General features: G+C 40.3%; 1 long non-coding RNA gene across 2 annotated transcripts in view; it reads right to left on the bottom strand.

Moving 5' to 3' along the window:
- Nucleotides 1-23,106, bottom strand: part of LOC132235884 (uncharacterized) — a 221,536-nt gene that overhangs the window by 18,006 nt on the left and 180,424 nt on the right. For both annotated transcript variants that reach the window (XR_009453114.1, XR_009453115.1), the window contains exon 2: nt 22,101-22,230. This is a non-coding gene — a long non-coding RNA (uncharacterized LOC132235884). The remainder of the gene's footprint in view (nt 1-22,100; nt 22,231-23,106) is intronic.

The raw sequence follows: 23,106 nt of genomic DNA, 5'->3' as shown, positions 1-23,106 counted from the left end.
GCTGTGATGAAGTACCTTTTCCCCTGCTGTGAATGCCCTCCTCTAATTCTAGTCTGTGAGGTGCTCTTTTTTTCTTATATTACAAGAAAATGTGATCATTTGCCCATCTTTTCAGTTTGGCTCCTGTGGCCTCTAGTCCCAGTTGCCTTACCCATTCTTAGCCAAGGTCCTACAGAATACTCAGTGGTGTACGTGTTACTTTGAGGTAGATGCCAGGCCTTCATAAGGCACCAGTTGTGCTCACTTTGCTACTCACAAGACCTTTCCTGCTTAGCAGTGGTCCTGTTTGGAGTCCTGCAGATTAAGTCTGTGATGAATGGTACTGTTGGCCATGTCAGATTGATCACCTGAATATATCTGAGATAGTGCATGACTTCAAGGAAACTGTCATCCAATTACTTTTCTAAATGTGAGTATTCAATGGAATACTATGATGCAGTAAAAAAGAAGGAATTCTTACCATTTGCAACAGCATGGATGGAACTGGAGAGCATTACACTAAGTGAAATAAGCCAGTTAGAGAAAGATAAATATCATATTATCTCACTCATTTGTGGAATATAATAAAAAATATAAACTAATGAACAAAAACAGATCCAAAGACAGAGAAGCATCTTTCAGACCGTCAAACTCAGAGGAAAGGTAGGGGAGGGATCAACCAAAGGACTTGTATGCATGTAAGCCTAACCAATGGACACAGATACCAGGGTGGTGAGGGCATGAGGTGGGGGGGAGAAGGACACATATGTACTACCTTAATCAATAAAGAAAAAAATAAAAATAAATAAATGCGAGCATGATTTTGCTTATGAAGAATCACCAAACTACATATAATCAATAGCAAGTATGGTTGTTGTGGAAAAATTTGTTGTTGTTGTTTTCTGGGCAGTCAATGAGGAAGAAGAGAGGGAGAAAGAAAAGTATGTGGGTATGTTGTGATAAAAGAAGAGAGTATATTGTCAAATTACAATCTTCTTTTACAAATGCAGAGATAAATTTTGAAAACTTAGTTGAATTTGGTCAGATGTCCAATAGCACAGGAGAACATGGTTTAAAGGCAACTATATTAATACATTTGTAATAGTATTCTACATCATAATATGTAGTAGTATGAAGTTGATAAGATGATCTTTATATGGTAATGGAATTTGAATGGCTTTATGCAAAGATATGCAATGTTTTGTAATCATTTAAAGCACAAATGTCATTTTAAATTCTATAATGTGCTAAACTGGTAAATAATGTACCAGGGTGGATTGAAAACTAGTGTATTTTATATTTGATTCTTGAATCTTTAAAGAGATGGGGGAGGGGGGACAAATAGAAGAACCTGAAGCAGAATATTAATCAAGTCCAATGTAATGGGTTGTTGTTTTTTGTTATGATTAGTGTTATTTGGGTCCTGTTAAGAATTTTTTGTTAGACTACGCTCTCTACATCCAGGTCATGAAGTTGTTCTGTTGTATATTTTGTGTGGGAACTTGGTTGCTGTATTTCTGATAATTTGGGAGTGACCAGAGACCAAACTGACTTTGTCTGTGTGATGTAAGGTAGGGGATGAGCTGTGTTGTTTAAGGCAATTGTACTGGCACTGTGCAGGTGATGTTTTTGCCACTAGAATGCACATGCATGAATCAGGTAACTGCCTATGTTTCCACTGGTTTGAGGGTTCTACAGGGTATTCCATTGTCTATATATCTATCCCATATCAATACCATTCTTTATAATTTCTGGTGCTAGAGAATTAATTTTGATGTCTGTAAGCACGCCTCTGGGACTCTTCAGGTGTTGGAATCAGAGTGTCAATTTCCATGGAAAAATGCCTGAAATCATTTTTATTGGGATGAAATAGAGAAATGATACTGGTGGAACAGTGGGCATTGAATTCATGAGTATGAAGTACCCTTCCTTATGTAGGTGTTCTTGCATTTCTCTCAGTAATATTTTGTGGTTTGGATGGGTTTTGTGTATCTGTCGGCAGATGTCTTCCTAGAGATGTAATGTTGTAAGGATTCTAATGTGAATGGTTTCAAATATGTATTTGCTAACTGTTGTTTGTGTATGAAATTGCAATTGATTTGCATATCCACAAACTGCACTGTAGTCACTGAACTCTGATGTATCTGAAATGTAGTTTTCATGAAGATGCTTGCAGATAACTGGCAGACAGCAGCATGTTATCTGAAAGTGATGTTAGTGTTGCTTCCATTCCATTTCTATACCCTAACAATTACATATGAAAATACAATTAGGAAAGCTATTCCATTTGCAGTTGAATCCAAAAGAATCAAATCCATAGGAACGTAGTTAGGAACAATAAAAAGCCTCTATTCTAAAAACTACAGAATGTTGCCTACCACAGTTACAATAGATTTAACTCACTGGAGAGACATGCCAAATTCATGGACTGTGAGACTGAATATGTTGAAGATAACAATTCTACCCAAATGCTTCCATAGGTTCCACGCATTTCCTACCACACTTCTGGGACGCTTTCTTTTAGTCTTAGAGTAGTGAGGGAAATGGACAAGTTGACTGTAATAGATATATGAAAAGACAAAGGACCTAGAATAGCCAAAACAATTCTGAAAGAGAACAGCACATTGAAAGGCCAACACTACCTGATTTCCAAACTTACTATAAAGGTACTGCAATCACAGCAGTGCAGTAGGTACTGACATAAGGATAAACATGCAAACCCACAGGACAGCAAAAAGTCAAGAAATCACCCTTACATTATGCTCATGTCAAGGGAAAGTCTTTTCAACAGATAATGCTGGGCTCATTGCATATTCATACACAAACATGGGTCCTTACTTTACACAAGAAACTGAACATGCATCATAGGCAGAAATGTGCAGCTACAAATGTAAAACTTCTGAAACAAAGCATAGCACACATTCTTAGACAAAAAAAGAAAAAAGATAAACTGTATTTTCTCCAAATAAAAAACCTCCATTCTTCCAAATATATCATTAGGTAAATAAAGAGAAAAGCCACAAAGTAGGAAAACAGCCACAGACTCTTTGCAAATTATATATCTAATAAATGACTTCTATCCAGAATACATAAAGAATCCTTACAAACCAATAAGAACCTGATTACATTTTTACATGAGCAAACTTTTAGAGTCTAAATTTCATTATAGACAATATATAAATGGCTTGTAAACACAGGGAAAGATATTCAATATGATCAATCATTAGGGCAATGCAGATGACACTATAATGCAACCCTATACCTTTACAAGTATGGCTCTACTCAAAGAGATTGCCAAGATTAACTGTTGGCAAGAATGTGGAGAATCTAAAACCCCCATAACTTGCTGATGGGAATGTAAAATGGTACAGGCATTGTTGTAAGTAGTGTTTCTTAAAATGTTCAAGATATAATATGACCCGGCAATTCAACTTCTAAGGAGTTGATTCAAATAAATGAGGACAGGTGTTTCCATTGCCAAGACTTGTACAAGAAGTGTTCTAGCAGCACTATTCCACATAGCCAAAAGTGGCAAGAGTCCAAATGTGTATCATGTGATAAATGGATACATGAAAAGCAAAACAAAAACTACTGACTCATTCTACACACGGATGAATCTCAACACCATGATGCAAAGCGAGAGAAGCCAGACATAAGAGACCAAATATTATCTACTTTTATTTTACAAATTTTCCAGAGAAGGCCAATTCACAGACACAGATTGCTGGTTATCTAGGGTTGGAAGTGGGACTAGGAGTAGTGATTCACTGGAAGCAAGTAGAGGGAATTTCTCAATAGGATAGATATGTTCTGACACTGTGGGAAGAGTTCAGGAGATTTATCTCAGTGCAGTGGCAGATGCAATGGTGTGAGCGTACTCCGCCTATACAAGCTTCCTCGACACACCGGGAAGTGGCAGCACCCACCTGAGTAGGCCCCCTAGAGCCCCTACATAGTACCCTATCTTTCCTACCATTGGTTGCCCTAAGGATGGTGTAAACTTCTGGTCTGGAATGTTATATATGTTGCTGCACTTAAACAATAAACTCAGATCTGCGTCTTGAACCGGTCTCCGGAGTTGGGCATGCTTCTTTACGACTCCGTTGGCCTCACCTCCGCGGGACCCCCTGCCTCATGACACTAAATTAGGAAGTTGCCCAACTCTCTAGGTTTACCATAAACATTCAGTGCATACTTTTAATGGTTGCATTTTATGTTATGTATATGGTACCTCAAGGAAGCTGGGTAAAAAATGCACTGCTAATGTCCTACCACATCATATGCACCCCCTTCAAAATCAGAAAAATTCATTTGATGTGAGAGAATCAGAATAGTGGTTTCTTGAGAATGGGGTGGAGACTGGGAGTGACACGAGGACAGTTTCTTGGGTGCTGGAGATGTTCCATCCCTTCACCTGGATGGTGATTGCATAACTATATTCACTGGATAAACATTATTCAAATGTTTGACTTAAAATGCATGGGCTGCCCTATAAGTGTACTTGAATACATACTTCACAAAATAAAAAAACAAATAGGACATTGACTCATGCTAGCAGAGAGAATCCTGTTGTGGTCTATTCCTTAAATTTCCTCATACTATTAGTTCTGCTTTTATATGGGGATATTCATTAAAAAGACTGATGAACAGTATAGCTTGAAAACACAACAAATCTGGCCGCGCATTCTCCATACCTTCATGTGCCAGAGAGCAAATCCTTTCCAAACTCAGTTGGCTTCTAAGTGAAACCTGGGCTTCTCATACATTATGAAGACTTATATTTCCTCTCTGTTAAGAACTCAAATTCAGAATTCTTGCCTTCTCAGAATACCATGAAATTAATACTGGCACACTTTCCAATTGGCATTTTAGATATCCCAGCTCTATGTAGCACTTTGAACTATCCCTGCCCTCCATAAAGCCATGAAGGGAACATAGGGCTAGTGGTGGCAGCAGCCATTACGGATAAGGAAAATCATGCCAGGCTGTGATTGCAAGGATGGGTCCCTGTTAGGAGCTCACTTGTGGGGCTGGCCATGTCACACAATTTTTATTACTTCCCCCAAAGCTGGAAGTCATCAGAATGCAGAGAAGGTCAAATGAGATGAAATTTTTTTGGGATGCTTGCCCATGCATCCAGTGTCACCCAAGGCCACTTCTTGGCATTATTAACAGTGGCAAATAAACAAGTTAGAAAATGTAACTTGCTTTCCGTTGCACAGCTTTTACAATTGAGGTTATAATGAGTTCCCTGAAAAGTGCCTTATCTGCAAATATTGGTTTTCTCCATTTGGTTTAGAAATGGGTTCTTTAATGATCTGTATTCCAAACCAGAATTTGATTTGATCCCGGGGCAGTGTAATTCTGCAGAAGGAGATTAGATAGAAATGCAGAAGTCCTCACTGCTATTTCCACCCGACACACCTAAGATGGACAACACACATCGTGGCCATTGACATTATCCCACAAGTTGTGAGGGTGGGCAGGGGTGGGGAATGGTGAGAGCACATCTTCCTACAGAACTGGACTAGATACTTTGGGGGCCAAGGAAATACTGATTTAAGGCCAAGCCCTGCTCTCATGGAAAATTCTGACCGACCCTCTTAGGGATGCTCCTCATGGAGAACAACCAGAAAGATAACAGCTGACATTTCTCAGTCTAAAGACAGCCTTTGTGCTGAGCACTCGACTTACATTTCCTCCTAATAAGTCATCTACACAGAAATTCAACAGAGTTTCATGTCATAGAGTGCCTTGCATATAGACTATAGTCCTCCTGCACCTCTCTATCTACAAGGCCCTGTGTGGTCTGTCCCCATCTGTCTCTCTGACCCGGCATGTGCCATTCTTCCTGGGGCTTATGAGTTCAGCCACACTGGCCCAAAGCTGCTCTCTTCACTCTCATTCCTAATGATCATAAAATAGGATCCTTTGGCTCCTAGTTCCATGATACCTCTACAGAAAGGCCTTTCCTGACCATCCCCTCTGAAATAGCCTCAAAATGATTAAATCACTGGGCCATGGACACAAAGGGGCAAAGCAGCAATTTGAATCTACACCTTTGAAAGTGGGGGTCAAAAGAAGACAACAGTGAAAGAGTCAGAGTGGAGGCTTCTCTTTACCCTGAGAAAACAATTTTCATTGAAGACTCTCAGGTTCGAGTTGAGGCAAAAAAAAATTCCTCTTCATGCTGAGTTGGGTTTCTTTTTCCACTTAGTCAAGAGAGAACTACAATTAATATAATGAAATAATACCACATTTCAGAGTGACGGGAAGGTAGGAAGTTGTGAAAATGAAAATGAAGGACATTTGAGATCTTGGACCTGTCTTTGGGAGAGCTTCATTATTTCTCCTCATTATAGTAATGGTTGGTCTAAGGCAAGATCTTTCCATCAATGAGATGTTGAAAACTGAATAAACATACTGCCTAATACCAAGTGATGGAGGCAAAAGGTGGAATTCCCACTCACAAATAGCCATTCCTTTTTCAAACTTCCCAGGAGCACAGGGTTATCCAGCTGCGATAATTGCTAATTACAGTTGGATAGTGCAGGCAAGTAGCCAGACCAGCACCCCAATGTTTCTAAGGGTCAGCCATTGATTAGATTCCCGGCTCTTAATTAAATGTCACTGAATGATTAACTCATTAATCCTCAAGCCTTTCTGGAAGAGACCCTAGCTCAATATAGGAAACTACTGCTCAATAATTCCTCCACAATTCTTCTCTTTTGCATATAATCCTTTGGGGGAAAGTTTCGTGAGTCATTCTATTTTCATTTCTTCTCAGCAGCTTTCTTCAGCTTCTGTTTCACTTGCTAATGACTAATGAATGTGCTCCCTTCTTTGCTAAAGGTATAGCATGGTTAATTTAATGTTTTCCTCTGCATAGGAAATTTCAGGTGGGAATGTCTAGGACCAGGAAAGCACAATGCACATTGTAAGAACCTACTTACAGACTAATTGGGGAGGCAGTAAAATCGAACCACACGGGTTCACAACCCCACTGCGCTCATGACCACCTATGTCACATCTTGGTCAAGGGACTTCCCAATTGATCCCTTACTTATAACACTTGGAAAAGAATACTATTTATCTCAGGGTTGTTGGAAATTAGATAACATATATGAAAAGCAGGTAAACATCTGCTGAATCTTTTATAGATGTTTTTAGACTGAGCCTAATAAAAAAAACTAGTAGGGATATGAGACTACAAGCCTCAGTCTCTTGCCTCATCTGGCTTCTCCTATGGATGAGGAATATCCCCATTTTCCTTTGGGACAGAGTTCAGAAGAAACTGAGGCAGATCCTGCTAGCCTGGAAAAGACTACATCTCATACTCTATCCCACTGTAATCTTGGAAACTGTGACATTTTATCTAATTTCCTCTGGAACCCACTCTCCCTTCTCGCAGAACTTTGCTATTCAGGATCACCACTGCTCTAGACCTGTTGCCAAATCCGTGTTCCATGGCCCTTCCCATCTTTCTTGCCCTTTCCATAGCATTGCATATGAAATCAGATCCTCCTGGATAACACACGGCCCTGGTTTTGCTTCTAGTCCCTTCCATTTTCATCCCCTAGGCTGCTTTCTCCCCTTCTTGTGGGACTAAGCCATTCCTCCATCCTCTTTTTTCTCTACACTCATCCCCCTGCCGATCTCGTCTATTTTTTTGTTTATAAATACCACCTAGATGTGGATGACTACCAGATGTATATTCGCCTATCCAGAACCCCCTCCCAAAGGTAAGCTTGTTGAAATAATAGCAGCTCTCCCAGTGGTGACACACCATCTTCATTTTCCATTCAGAATGCTTACAGTCTTTTCTAGTGCACCCCGCATGGATGGCCTCAGGGCAAGGCAGATTTCTTATACAACTCAACCTGTCATGTGAGAAATGCCCATGTGGCAAATTTTCATGGTTTTCACACTTGTGTAAAGACCATTCTCTAAACAGGCAGTGGTCCTCAACCTTCCTAATGCCATGACCCTTTAATACAGTTCCTCATGTTGTGGTGACCCCCAACCATAAAATCATTTTCGCTGCTACTTCATAGCTGTAATTTTACTACTGTTATGAACCGTAATGTAAATATCTGATATGCAGGATGTATTTTCATTGTTACAAATTGAACATAATTAAAGCATAGTGATTAATCACAAAAACAGTATGTAATTATATATGTGTTTTCCGATGGTCTTAGGTGACCCTTTGTGAAAGGGTCGTTCGACCCCCCAAAGGTTGAGAACCGCTGGGTTAGAGAAACTGTAGCCTAGTGAAGAGGAAGAGTGATTTCAGCTAGGATAAAGGGACTGGATGAGGGTACCATGAACATCAAACATCTTCTTGCTCAGCCACACACCATAGATGTTTTTAAACTCCTTTTGCTTTCATGGCTCTGTTATGTCTATTAATATCTATTATGGATGGTGAGGAACTGAAAAAAATGCTGCAGAGAAACCAATCCTATCATCCACAGCACATGTCCTATGAACATGGAACATTTCTATCACCCTTGAATTATAATACCAGAATGCTATTGCTTTACCGGCTCTTTTATTCATTTAATAGTCATCGTTTCTCTCCTTTAGAAGAAGAGAACAGTTAACTCCATCTAAAGACTCTGGATTAAGACATTAGAGTAGCCTCCGTTTGCTTAGCTGTAAAATGGGAACATAACTCCTCATAATCAAAGAGTAAGATAAATACTGCATTAAAAATGTGGTATTGCTGCCCTGACCAGTTTGGCTTGGTGGTTAGAACATCAAACCTCTGACCAAAGGGTCTGGGTTTAATTCCTAGTCTAGGGCATGTACCTGGGCTGCAGGCCCAATCCTGTTCAAGTTGTATATAGAAGACAACCCATTGATGATTCTATCTCTCTAAAAATAAATGGGAAAAAATACCCTCGGGTGAGGATTACTATATATATGTATACACACACACACACACACGTATATATACATATATATATATACACACATGTATATATACATATGTGTTTATGTATATATTATTGCTTATTAAAGTGAAGTGTTATGAACATATAAAAACATAATTTGTGATTATGCATGCAACCCCATTTTTCACAAGGAACCATGGAGTAAGCCAACATGTAGTCTGAGGCAGAACAGTATTTACAGAATTCTGACAATATGCACACAAGTAGGCTGCATAATTTCAGAGCAAAGCTAAAACACAGGCTCTTGAATCTCAATTTACATCAGGAGTATTCACTTCCAGAAGATAATCTCTTTACTGAAAACAGTGTATATGTAGATAAACTAGAATCTTCTATAATTAAAAAGAAGGTTCTATTTCCTTCTGATAATGTTTTTAAATCCATTAAAGTTTTAAGACACATAAAATGAGAAACACTGTTACCTCAAAAGGCTAAAGACAAAATTCCCATTCCCATTTTTCCTTTCTCTTGGAAATTCATGTGCTTTGAAAATTGAGATCAACGAATGAATTTTAAGACAATGGCTATAGTTATTCTACCTGGGCAGGATGTAAAAGCTTAAAGTGTTAAAGGGTTATTCACAGAGGTTGGTAACCATTTTCCTCCTAGGATGAAACCAGAGACCATAAAGCCAATGGTTAACACAAATAACTTCTGGTGTGTGCAAATTACAGAAAAACAAAAATGATTTACTTGAGGGATTATGGGTTTGACTTCTCTGGGAGTCACTATCTACCACTATTAATGGATAATTTGGACCATTTGTTGAATACTTACTTATGGGCCTGGCATTGCACTAGGATGTATATAACTCTTTAAATCTTCTTAACAATCACTTTTGGTTGTTTGGTAGGTCTTAGCTTTTTGCCCATTTTATATAATGGCTCAAGGAGTTGAAGGACCTGGCCCAATATAACAAAATCCAAACTCTTTTCTGTGAAAAACATTCTTTGAGATGAGCAGGTATTTTCCTGGCTGGAGGAAAAAACAACCCAGATGAAAATTATCTCCAGACTAGCTAACAGAAAGACTAAAGATCATAAATACATAACTTAACCAAGTTAAAATACATAATTTAACCCAGGAAATAGGAAGATGTGACCAGGCAGGAGCTTCTGTGAAAAGAAGGTTAAGACTATTTGAAATGCACCTGAGATTATGAGAACCCTGAGATGTAGGATTCAGATTAGAAGCCTGTGCATGTTTTCTGGGTGCCATCCTAGAAGGACACTAGACCACCAGGTCAGTGTTTTAAGAGGGCAGTTGCCATGAGGAAACAAAATATCTGCAAACTCTGTTCCATCTAGAAGAGCTGGACAAGCTAAGGTGATTTAACCGGGAAGAAAAGATTCTAAGGTCTATGTATCCTCTTTGAATCAAAGGAAGGGACTACCTTGTTGAGGAACAATTCATCGTGTACCTTGTGACAGCAAGAATTGAATTTCTGGAAGTTGCAAGGAGTCAGGCCTATCTTTCTTATACTGGATTTACATAGAACAGCCCAAGCTGTCCAAGTTCGGATGAGAATAAACAACCTTGAGAGCCAACAAGTCCCCTATTGTCTGTGGTACATAAGCACAATAGACAGAGGTTAGCAGAGGGAACATTCAAGCACTACATTACTCTGAACGCTCTCCTAACTGAGGATACTTCAGATCTTTGATACAATTTATTCTGATTCTGGGATTTAGAGAAAAAATGTGGTGACACAGCCCTTAAAAATTATCTAGGCTTTTAGTATTAAAATTGCAAAGATAGAAAATTCCCCATTAGTGGAATAGCCCTGGGGCACATACGTTTCCTTTATTTTCAGGTTAGCAACATCAATGTTTTTCTTGCTCTTTGTTCCTCTCAGAATGCCAAGGACATAGATAGCATCAGGGTCTAAGTTATTTCTCAAAATACATTCAATATGCTGTTCCCTTTCAAAGAAGAGAAAGGTCACAGCCATCATCTACAAGATTTGCATGATCAGGTTTGAAGGAACTTAACTGGTTTTAGCACCCAATGTATTCCAACTCTTTCACAAAGAACAAGTTCTCTAACCTTTGAGACTTAACCAGCTGTGTTCCCCATTAGATAGGTCAGGAAACTGAGGCCTGGAGAAGTATCTTGCCTAATGTCTCACATCCAGTGCAGTGACAGTTAGGTGCCCATCTCAGATTTTAGTGGCATGGACTTCCTAACCAGAGGGAGGAGTATGGGTTCAACCAAGTTGGGGGCCCACCTGGCCTGCCAGGTGACAGCTACCACACCACAGCAGGAGGCATGTAACTTCATTTGAGTTATCTTGGCAAAAGCTCAGGAACCAAAAAATTAAAGACAACCAAAAATATCCATCTCAGAAGCAAAGGCCTCATTCATTACCTCAGCATTCAGCTTGAAGAAAAGCACCCGTGTGATAAGATATTCCCTTTGGGGAGGAGCGGTTTCGGGATGGAGGCTGGGGGTCAGGGGAGGTGCCGTAAAGTAGGAGCTTCCTGCTTTATGGGTTGGCTCCTCCTACTCCATTTCAGCCAGTAGGCTCTTGGCAATGACGACTTGTCCACAGCTCTCTAGTAAACTGTCACCCACTCCTGGGTCATATCCTGGTACTTACTTGTTAACCTGATTGATTGAATATATTCCTTTCCTTCCAGAGGAGATAACATACCATTTACCTGGGTCCTTCCTTACTCTCATTACAGCATCTCATTTCCTCCCTTATTATTATACGGATGAAAAATTGACTCCCCATCGATCAATACTCCTCCCACACCTCCCCTTCTCAACTGCTCCCCTTGTCTCTAACTGTACTTAGAACTTCACAATTCAGTCACACTCCTTCTTTCTTTTGGAATTTTGCAAGATCTGTGTCAACAGACTGCTTTCTTGCCGCAAACCAGAGGAAAAATTTTGCTTTTCAGACGAAATTTGAACAAGCTAAAGGGTCCACTGAACTAGTTCAAAGGTTCATTAAAAATAAACTATGCTTTACCATTAAAAAATGAATTGGCACCAATGGGAAAATCAACTGTATATAGTTTTCCTGGATTCCCTTTAAAATCCCAGGGTTTAGACAGAAATACCGAGCGACAAATGGAACCTTCCTCTCCGGTACACTATTAACTGTGTATTCATAACTGCTGGGGGCATGTTCCTATTACTGAGTCATAGAGCAATGAGTCTATGTGGACTGTGAGGGGCAGGAGAGAGCCTCCAACCTTGGCTTGAGAGAAGCAACAGAAGGCAGGAAAGATGGCGTCCTCATGTTGCCACACTGGCACACCAGGGGGTGTTCAGAATCAAAAATAAAGTTCATCAATGGACCACAGACCTGTGTGAGCTTGCTTGCGATTTACATAGATTTTTCTATGGCGTTTGAGTCTTGTTACCTGCTACAATGCTTAGTTGAACTTGATTTTAAATTCAGTAAAATTAATTGTCTGAGGCTGACTCCGCGCCCCCCCTCCCCCCAATAAATAGAAGGTTGCAGTTCGTACAGTCTGACAGGCCTGGCCTTGAATGGTCCCCCTGCCACATTCCACTGGGTTATATTATTAACATCCACTGAAGACTTGCTGGCATCAGTGCCTTACAAAGATGCATCATCTCCTTTTATCCTCAGAACATTAAGCGGGCTACTACTGCCACCCAATTCATGGCTGAGGATGAGGCAGTACAAGTGGAATAGGGAAACTAAGACAGATAACAGAGCAATTTACACAGGTACACAAGGTCACCTCCATAGAAATAACATGTAGATCTCTGTATTTCCGTTCCAGACCCAGAAAAGCAGCAAAACCAGGTGGGCAACACCAGGATCAGCTGCAGTGACTGAAGACCCCTGCCCTGACACTGACCAATCAGTGGAGACCACGACCCTGAAAGAGTAAACCTGGAAAACTGACAAAGATTCTGCTGAAACTCTCCCCTGAGACCTAAGATTCTCACCACTGAGAAAGAGATTAAAACCTCAAGAGGAGGGATCCAGTGTGCCTGTGCCTACTCCCTCTGGGGAGCAGCCCTGTCATCCCCTCTCCCCTCTCTTCCCTCACAGGCATGGATCTTCTAACCCTAAAGCAGCGGTCACTAACATTTCGGACCTCACGAACCACCGGTTGGTGACCGCTGCCCTAAAGGACACATGAGGCTTGCAACCAGGAGAGCAATGGGCAGCAGCAGCTTGTCCCAGGCTAATCCCCAGAATCTGATCCCAAGTGCCCCTATTCTCTGGCTTCCCAGTGAGTTAAGGCAACCCATCCTAGGCTCTCCTGTTGTTTCTTCTATGCTAAACCCTTTGTTGTGTTGCTGTCCCCAGCTTTAATAAATGTTCCCTCATAGTCACCTGGACTTGTGTTGTGAAATTTTTCCTGCATGAAGAACCCACACATTACCTGCTTGCCCTAGGCAGACCCGGTAAGGAGGAGACTGAGCCATAGTTGAAAGGACTTATATAGTCACATACTTTGAAAGTAGTGGTCTTATAATTTGATCCAAAGGTTACCCATTTGCAAAGTTTTTCCTCTACACTTATTATTTCCAGTTTCTAAATGAGGAAGTCTGAGGGAAATTAGACCTACTTTTTAAGATTATGTATGCTATGTATTGTTCAGACACCCCCCCCACACACACACACACACACACAAACTGGGTTTGAACCCTGACTCTGCCCTGGCCTCCTTTAAATAGCTGAGCTGAGTTCTGAGTCATTTGCATAAGAGAACAAGCCATTGTTGTCTATCTGGGAGTGGTCCTGGGGATCACATGCACATAAAAATGAGACTGACTGGGAATTGAACCTGCAAGCTTTCAGTGCACACTAGTAGGAGGATGCCCAACCAACTGAGTCACACCAGACACGCCTCTCCTAGCTCTTAAAATTATGCTGCTGAAATTGGGAAGGAAGGTGGGGGAAAGACCCTATCATTGACAAATTCCCCTTTCACTGGTATTCTCAGTGCCATGAATTCATAAGTAACAGATGCTACAACAGCTAGGATAACCAGAAAAACACAATGCACAGTGCATGGGGAAAGATATGAGAGAGGAAAATGCATTTCCGTATCCAAGAGGACTGATTGTTAAGCAGCAGTGAGAATTTAAAAGCCAATCTCTGAACTGCCTCAAACAAGTGCCTCTGGAGTGTTCTGGCAGGCTGATGAAGAGGACAAATTCAGGAATTGCAATTCAGAGCAACTGGCCATTCATCCTGAAAACACATGTGCTCTGGGCATTATTTATCCCGCAGTTATCTTTGATTGCTAAATGAATCTGCGGCATCGCCTGTTTGTTCCCTGATTCTTTGATGCCTGGTGTCAACCAGGCGGTTAATAACTGTCAACTGAGATACTGTATTGGAGGGACTATATATATTCAGTGAAAGATTAAATTAGGAACACAGCCAGACCACCTAGTGGGCAGGAAAGTATTCTTCACTAGGAAATAACATTACCATCCTAAGGATAAAAAGAATTTCAAGTGAGAGACTTAGGATTTTCCTCCCCAAAATGCAGGGTGTGAATTATCACCATCAAATTGGGCTATGTGTGGCTTGGTCTACTTTAAAATGCCCGCCTGGCCCATCCTTTGTCTATCACAGCCTTTGAGACTTATTTCTGCCCAGAATTGGGCTGATGAGCCCCAGCACACCCATATCATTCTTTGTATCGGAACTCCTCAAGTCAAAACATTCAGGCAGAATGACAGAATTGAAATAACACTGAATTCGTAGTCAGAACACCAGAACTTGATGTTTTCCTTCCCCTCTTTTTACTGGCCCTCAGGTCCCCCATCAGTAAAGCATGGTCTCACATAAGGATGTGCGCTGTAGCAAACTGCAAGCATTGCCTTGTAATAGTCTTCCCATTGTTTGCAGTATGTGTAGTTTGTTCAAACTTGATTGGCCCATCAGTGGACTATTATGAGGAATGCAGTTCAGATTTAAAAAGTGAGCCAACTTGTTATAGGTGTTCAAGTCCATATACGATGAAGGCAGATTCCTGACATGCAAAGAAAATACAAAACTGAGACTTGGGGTGGTTAGGGCTCAAGGAAGAATAGCTCTAGTGAACAGGATGGAACTCAGCCCCAGGGCAGAGTTGGGTTCTCTTTGCACTTCCAGACTCAAGTCAGTGGTCCTCAACCAAAACTAGTTAAACAAAACCAGGAAATCAAGGCACAAAGGATAAATCCACAGTGGCATTTTTATCTCTGTAGGCTCCCACAAAGCTTTAAGACAACTGTTTTTTTTTATCACATTTGGGCTACTGATTAAAAAAAAAAAATCAGAATTACCCAAAATAAATAAATAAATAAATGGCAGGCTATAAATGTTCAGAGAGCCACACCTGTGCGAGCAGTAACATAATTCTAGTCCCTACCCAACCTGAAGGAAATACAATAGTCCCCACTTATCCTTGGTTTCAGTCACCCGTAGTCAACAGTTAAAACTATTAAATGGAAAATTCCAAAAGTAAACAGTTCACAAATTTTATACTGAACACCATTTTGAGTATTATGATGAAATCTTGCACCATCCTGCTCCATCCTACCCCAGACGTGAAACCATATCTTTGTCCACCATATCCACACTGTATATGCTCCCTGCCCAGGAGTCATTTGGTAGCTGTCTCGGTTATGAGAGAGAGATGAGAGTGGGAGGACTACTGTATAGCATTCTCCAAAATATGGTTGCTATAAAATTCAAAAATCAGTAATATTTATTTTTTGCTTTTCTTTGATTTTTGGTTCTATTCTTGTCATTGGATTATAATAGAAACAGCTAACACTGAGAATTCTTAGATATCAAACACTGTACAAACACTTTATATAGAAGTAGCTTATTTAATCCTCATAATCAACCCTTCTACAGATGAGAATATGCAGACTTAGAGAAATGAGGCACTAGGTTCAATTGATAGAGCTCCTTTGAATATAATTGATAGAGTCAGAGATTGAACTTAGTTCTGGATGATTCTGCCAGGAGAGTTTTTGTGACCTGAGTCATTTCATCTCTGGCACTGCTCTTTGCTCCTCTGAAAACAGACCTACCTGCAAGGAATGATCAAGCACAGTGGCTATGGCCTATCTCTGGGCTTCTTCACACGGCATCGATAGGCAGATCTGCATCATTTACAGCCTCTAACTTATTCTGACACATTTCTTGGTGCTCCATTCACCTTAGACACTCGCTTGAGCTCTAGTAGTTAATCTGACTCTGCTCACATGCAATACCATGAATTATTGTTACACAACTGTACCTTTCCAATCCTATATTTCATAACTGTGGAATGAAATGTGGTATATCTGATAGGTATTTTCTAAGTGATATATTTAGAAAATTATTACTTTCTGTGGGTATTTTTTAGAGCAAATGTTTAGAAGAGTTATAATTTAATAGTCTATCTCTGCTACAGAAAGCCAACCTTTAGTTTATATACCCAAATATTTTGCACAGGCTGTTAAGACAGTCAGTGTTTCATTCATTCTCCTCTTGCCATTGTGAAATTGCTTCTTAAATAAGAACACTAACAGCATGTATCTTGAGAGACTCTATTGTTCAGAGAGTATAAATTTTTTTAATAAAAATTAAATAAACATTACTAACAGAACTTGGATGAATACCCAAAATCAACTGAAGGCTGGGCAGTTTTTTTCCCTTTAAAATCCACATCTGCTCATCACTTGACATTTTACCCCTACCCTTTTCATTCTTGTTGCCCCTGAGCATCTGCAATTGGCATCTCAGATTTCCTATTTAGTGAAGGGTCTGAAATCCCAGTATCCAAATTTGTGACACATCTGAAATGCTCAGTTTGGCTGCTTCAAAGAACCATCTGGGTTGGTTCAGCTGGGTAGATTGGGTATGAGCCAGGTTAAAAAAATACAGGGGATGGAGTTGCCTTTCAAGAGTTTGGTTGTTTATGCTTTACAGATTTGGCCATAAAGTCATAAATTAGGAAACAGTCTCAATGGGTGAAAATCCTTTCAAAGAATCTCCATTCTAGTCTTGACTTAGTACTTGGAAAGCTCTTCTTCATAACTAACCTAACATGGTCTTGCTATGATTAACGGAAAAGCCACATTGCGTTAACGTCAGCCTAGAGAGGAAAATCTCCCAGGCAATCGTACAAAGTTGTGAAACTATCACAGTAAACTCATGATCAGAGAGATGATAGGAGTTAGGAATAATTGAGGATTTCAGGTAACTGCTGGCTCAAAACCTTCTTCCAAACAATAATAATCTCTCTCCAAAATGTCCGATTTCACTTTCTGGACATAGTAGCCTTCACTCCTCTTTCTGTTCTTCAATGGTCTCATTTTTATCTGCATTTGGGTTGCATTTCACTGGAACATCTCAAGTGCTGGCCACTGACTTTCTAAAATGGAGAGGCTTAAGGCAACCATTGTTCCACAGAGCATCCTCTGCTATATTAAATATATTCCACCTAGCATCCCAGGTGACTTTTCAAAACATGTCCTCATTCATTCAACCTCTTCTGAACTAAATGTTCCTGTGACTGCTTGGCAAGGTTTGGCCTCAGTACAACTCTGGGGACTGAAGGGAACTCCTCCAAGAAAATGAGAAACTCAAAATGACACATCTCCTTATAGATGACCCTTCCGCAGGGTGTCTAGTCACTCCAGACCCTCCCTCTGAAAAAGAACTTATTGAGTTCTACCTCATCACAGAACGTCACCACTTCTCTCCATTTCTCAAACCAAAAGCCTACAAGTCATTATTAATTAATGTATGCCTCTCCTAGAACATCAGTGAGTCCTGACGCCTCAACCTCCAAATTTTATCTCCATTATATCACCTTCTTACCAACTCCACTCAAATCAGCCTTTAAACAAAATAATTCTCTCTCATTGTAACAGCTTCCCCTGGTAGCCCAATTATTACTCTAGCCTCCTTGCCATCCATTATTTTTAGGCAAATAAAAACATTATAATCTTACACTCAGAAATCACTGCCATGGTTAACGCTATGTCTTCATACATCTTTTCTATGAGTGTATGTGTAATATACATACATTGTTTCTTAACCAAATTGAAAATATATTTCCCCTACTCTTTTATAACTTTTTTCTAGTTGATAATAATCACCTGTGCATTTCAGTAATTTCTAAAATTTCTCCAATGATCCTGAAATGTCTTTACAGCTTCTTTTCCCCTAATTCAACACTATACTTTAATCATACTCATAACCTAGCATAGTCCCTCTCTTATGTTTCTGACTTCTTGAAAAGACTGAGCCAATTTTCTTAACATCCTTTCTTCACAAAGAAGTCTGACATTTGTTTCTGTAAATGTAAATCAGATTAGTTGACCCTCTTTTTTAAACATATTAAGAGCCTCTCACTGTATCTAGAGTAAAATTGAAACTTCTACTATGGCCTACACGCCTTATGATCTGGCCTCTGCCCAACCTCACCGACTTAACCTTCTAACTACTCTTCTCACAAAGTACCAGTCATACAGGCCTAATCTCTGATCCTCAAAGATGCCAAGCTTTTCTTATCTCAGCACCTCTGTGCTTGCTGTGCTTGCCCTCTTCTTTCTGACATTCTCATAGTCTTCAGGTCTCAGTTCACACTATACTGCTTCTGAGAAGTCATCCATTTTCCAATATAAACTAATGAACCATGCCTCTGTTTCATGCCCTTGTGTGACCCCCTCCCACACTGACTCTGGGCTTGCCCATGTGACTTGATTTGGCCAATGGGACATCCGAAAACATGACAACCAGCTATGCTTTAAGAGCACTTATACATTGGGGCTTATGCGCTTACTAGTAGTGTCCAGCTGCCATTCTATAAAGAAGCGTGGGGAGGAATATGGAATGACGACAAAGTGAAGAGACCCTAGAGGGTGAGAAGTCATCTTGGGATGTTCCAGCCCCAACTGACCTCCCAGCTGAATGCAATTGCATGAGTAACTTTAGCTATCACACATGGAGGAGGAGGACCACTCAGTTGATCCAGGCAACTCAAGAATCGAGAGAATTAATAAATCATTGCTGTTCTAAGAAAGTACTTTTAGGTTGGTTTTCACACTGAAACTGATAAGTTTTTTCTTTTAATATACTTCATAGCACTTATCACCATCTGAAATAACCAGGCATTCCTGTTGACCTGATTATTTCCCATCTTCTGCCATTGTAAGCTCCATGATAATAAAAATTTTTGCCTGATTATTTACCACTGTATCTTCAATGCTTCTGAGAGTGCCTGGCACCTAGCAGGCACTCAATAAAAATTATATAGTGAATGAATGATATATGCATCCCTATGTTCATAGCAGCACAATTTACCATAGCTAAGATTTGGAAACAGCTTAAGTGCCCATCAGCAGTAGAAAACTGTGATACATCTACACAATGGAATACTATGCTGCTGTAAAAAAGAAGGAATTCTTACCATTTGCAACAGCATTATGGAGAGCTGTTATGCTAAGTGAACTAAGCCACTCAATGAAAGAAAAATAGCACATGATCTCACTCATTTATGGATAATAAAGACCATTATAAACTGATGAACAAAAATAGATAAAGAGGCAGAGCAGCATTAAACAGACTGTCAAACTACAGCGGGAAGCCCGGGGAGGGTTGGAGCCGGGGGGGGGGGCGGGGGGGGCGGTAAGAGATCAACCAAAGGACGAGTATACATGCATATAAGCATAACCAATGGACACAAGACACTGTGGGGTAGGGGAGGCCGGGGGAATGTCAAGGGCCGGGGTGGGGGGGGGAGGAGACATATGTAATACTCTTTGTAATACTTTAAGCAATAAAACAAAATTAAAAAAAAATAAATGCCAGTGACTGAAAATAAAAATAAATAAAATAAAACAAATTATATAGTGAATGAATGAATAAAAAGCTCCAAGATTCTTAAGAAAAGTTTAGGAAAACTGTATAAAAGACAAGCTGAAGTAACTTCAAAATGCATTTAGGCCAATCTTTCTTGTTATTGGTGAGGAAATGGTAAGCCAGAGGACATGTTGTTTTCATCCAGGCCTGCACAAAAGGAACAAATCTGCAGAAGCTCTATTCTGGAAGGCAGACCACTCAGAGAGTATGAGGAGTCCCAGATGCAAGAACACAAAATACTCTGAATGTACTCAAAGGCAAGTGATATCTGCAGATGAGATTTCAGACTGGAGGCACCTGCATGTGGAGCTGCTTTCCTGAACTCCACTGAACTAGAGCTCAGTGGTGCTCGGAAAGGTGGTCATGGGCATAGGCCTGCTCTTTGTGGGCAACCTCTGAGATGTCACTGTTGCACATCTAGACTCTAAATGCCTGGCAGTGCCCTAGGCCTAGTCCTCCACAGAATCCTGGTCCTCCAACTCCTACTATAGTACTTTTCCATGCCAACACCCTGCCCCTGAACTGTGAATGTATTTTCTTTAAAAACAAGCAAACAAACAAACAAACACAAAAAACATAATATCACCCAGTTTTACTCTTTGACACTGATCCAAGTATCTACATGGCCAGCTCACCAGTCTCTGTTCAGTGTTTGCAAGACGTCAGGCCCTGTGCTAATGGTTTCCAAGAATTATTTTATTTAAAGGTCATAGCACCTCTTATAGGCAAATACTATTCTTATTCCCATTATACTAGTGAATAACCTATGCATCAAATCGTTTAGGTAACATGTCCAAGGTTAACAGCAAAAAATCAGGGAAGGAGTTCTGCTTCAACTCTCTATATGCCAATCTGCAAATCCTACAATCTGCTGCCTTCTCTCCATAAGCCCTCAACCCTGGATACACCTTTATAGCAATTTTCCCTGGAAGGTGCCTCATTCTTTAAGTTTGAATTCATTGTCAGGCCTAAACTAAGAATTATTGAATGTTTATTTGACATGTCAGACCTCCCAAGTAACTTAGGAATAGATCCTGCCTTACCTTCACCCAAAGTATCTAATCTTGCATTTTTTTTTCAAATCTGCTGGCAGAATACTCAGAAATATATTTTAAGATAGAGGAGCTATAAGAGCTTGGCTATATGAACAATAACTTCCCCCATATCTGTATTTTGGCATATTCTGTCCTGTGTAAATACTTAGTTATAAGTATTGTAAATAAGAAGTAGTCACTTTATTTATAACCTCAAGCTTAAGGAATCCCAAAGACCATTTACTCAGGGCTTTTAGTATGATATCCTTCTCTTTCCATCCTTTCATGCAAGTACAGTATATAAAGAGTTAGAATCATGGTTCTCTGATTTAAGGTGGTGTGTGGGGGATGCGGGGGGGGGGTGTTGTGCAGGGGAGCTGTGGCTGCAGTGGCAAAGATAGGAAGAAATAGTGATACCAGGCTCCTTAGCTTTCTGCTTTTGCCAGACAACCTGAGGCTGGAGAAAGTCACCTACTCAAGGTCACACAGTTTTCCAGCAGACCATGTAGTTCCTAGGGAGTGTTGGCACTTAGCACATTGGTGCTAACATGCACAACTTAATTCAGGGTATGCACCAGTTCTTTACAGTTAGTAGGCAGTGTTTTTCCTTCTACTGCCCCAGCTGACTCTAAGAATTACTTCTCCCATTTCCCAGGCCCACCTCCTTGGATTCCCTTGTGCTGCACGCTGGTTGCTGCCTCCAGACTGGGTTGCTTAGCAACCAAGCTCTGCAGGCTTTCGAATAGACAAAGGCTTTTCCTTCCAGTCCAACTGCTGCACTAAGGCTCATTGTTGACAAGGGAACAGCTCCTTGCTGAGCATACGCTATAATCTGGAGGCTGCTTTGGGGACTTGGTGCTAGGAACTCCAGACATCTCGCCTCAACAGAGAGGAGGAATGGAAGTTTTTGAGGACCAACTCGTATTCCTCAGACTCTTTCCTGCACTGATAGATGACTTTGCCTGCATTTCCACATGGCCACTCTTCAGACATTTTATTACAGGAGGCATTCTGTTTACAGGGGCATCTGAGTTCAGAGAATAAGTCACATCGCCATCTCCTTGTCCCATGCAACCCCCAAAGAAGTCATCTAATATTGCAAGATACACAAGCACGCAGTTGGGAATTGTTTCGCGCCTATCAATTAAATGGCTCAGATTCAAGCTTCATTTCACTAGAAACCCTTGCATCCATCTCACTTGATCCTACCCTCATCAAGGTAGGCAGAACAAGGAACAGTACTACCACTTACAAAAAGATGAAGAGACTTACCCAAAAGTAGACATTTGCAAAGGAGTCGAAGCTTATTCTTTATGACCAGCCTTCCAGAGTTCTCCGGCTCCATCCGGGTGCTTGTTCAACTCTGGAACAGGTGCCCCTTTGTGTGAAATTGGTGGCTTGCCTGTAGAGAAAGAAGGGCAGAAGATCATTGTCTAAATTAGTAAATAAGCTTGGAGAAATGTAACAATTTATTCTGGGTTACTTAGCAAAGCTGTGACCCCCTTATCTTTCTGAAGCAAAGCAATCAACCATTAAATATGCTATTACTGATGTTTCTGTGGCTTTATTATGAGACAGCATGTGGGTGCATTTAGAAACACATGCAAGCAAAGAATTTTAAAGATAGATTATTGGCAAAATGCAATTAATAGATTCCACTATTGGATCTGACAGAGTTTCATAATCTGCGCTTACCAAGCAAAAGGCAAGATAAACTTAGGAGGATAAGCATTGTGTCTATTTCCCTTGCCTTTGTGTCTTCTATATGACTCCACAGAGCCTGGCATACAGATATAATATCATAAATATTTACAAAACTAAAAAATACAAATAAAGAAAAATTAAGAAATCAGTGTGTTACCCAATATAGCAAAAAGAGCTCGTGTTCCAATTCCTACCTCGTATCATTTAGGTAGACTACATACCACCACCTTAGGTTCCAAATCTGGAAGACCTCTCTCTCATTTTAGTATCGCTAAAATCTTAGAATATTTTCCAAAGAAGAAATAAAAGAGCTTCCTTGTGAAACAAGACTAGCCACCCAATGTAAGGCCAGAGGTTGTAAGCTAGGATTGGGAGCAGGAGGGAGACTCAACTAAACCAGAAATGCCCTTTTAGCTCTCAGTATTTTAATTCCTCTTCTTCTGTTCACTAGTGTTCCATACTTGAATACAATGATCATCAAAAACATTTTGCTTGCCTAGTTCATAACCTATTATTGTCAGGACAAGTTCATCATAGCAAAAGGCATAATAGTCAGACACAAAATCTGGAGTCA

This window comes from Myotis daubentonii, chromosome 5, assembly GCF_963259705.1.
Source record: "Myotis daubentonii chromosome 5, mMyoDau2.1, whole genome shotgun sequence".
NCBI classification, from domain to species: domain Eukaryota; kingdom Metazoa; phylum Chordata; class Mammalia; order Chiroptera; family Vespertilionidae; genus Myotis; species Myotis daubentonii.
Note: the sequence above shows the minus strand (reverse complement) of the source record. Positions and strands in the feature narration are given on the sequence as shown.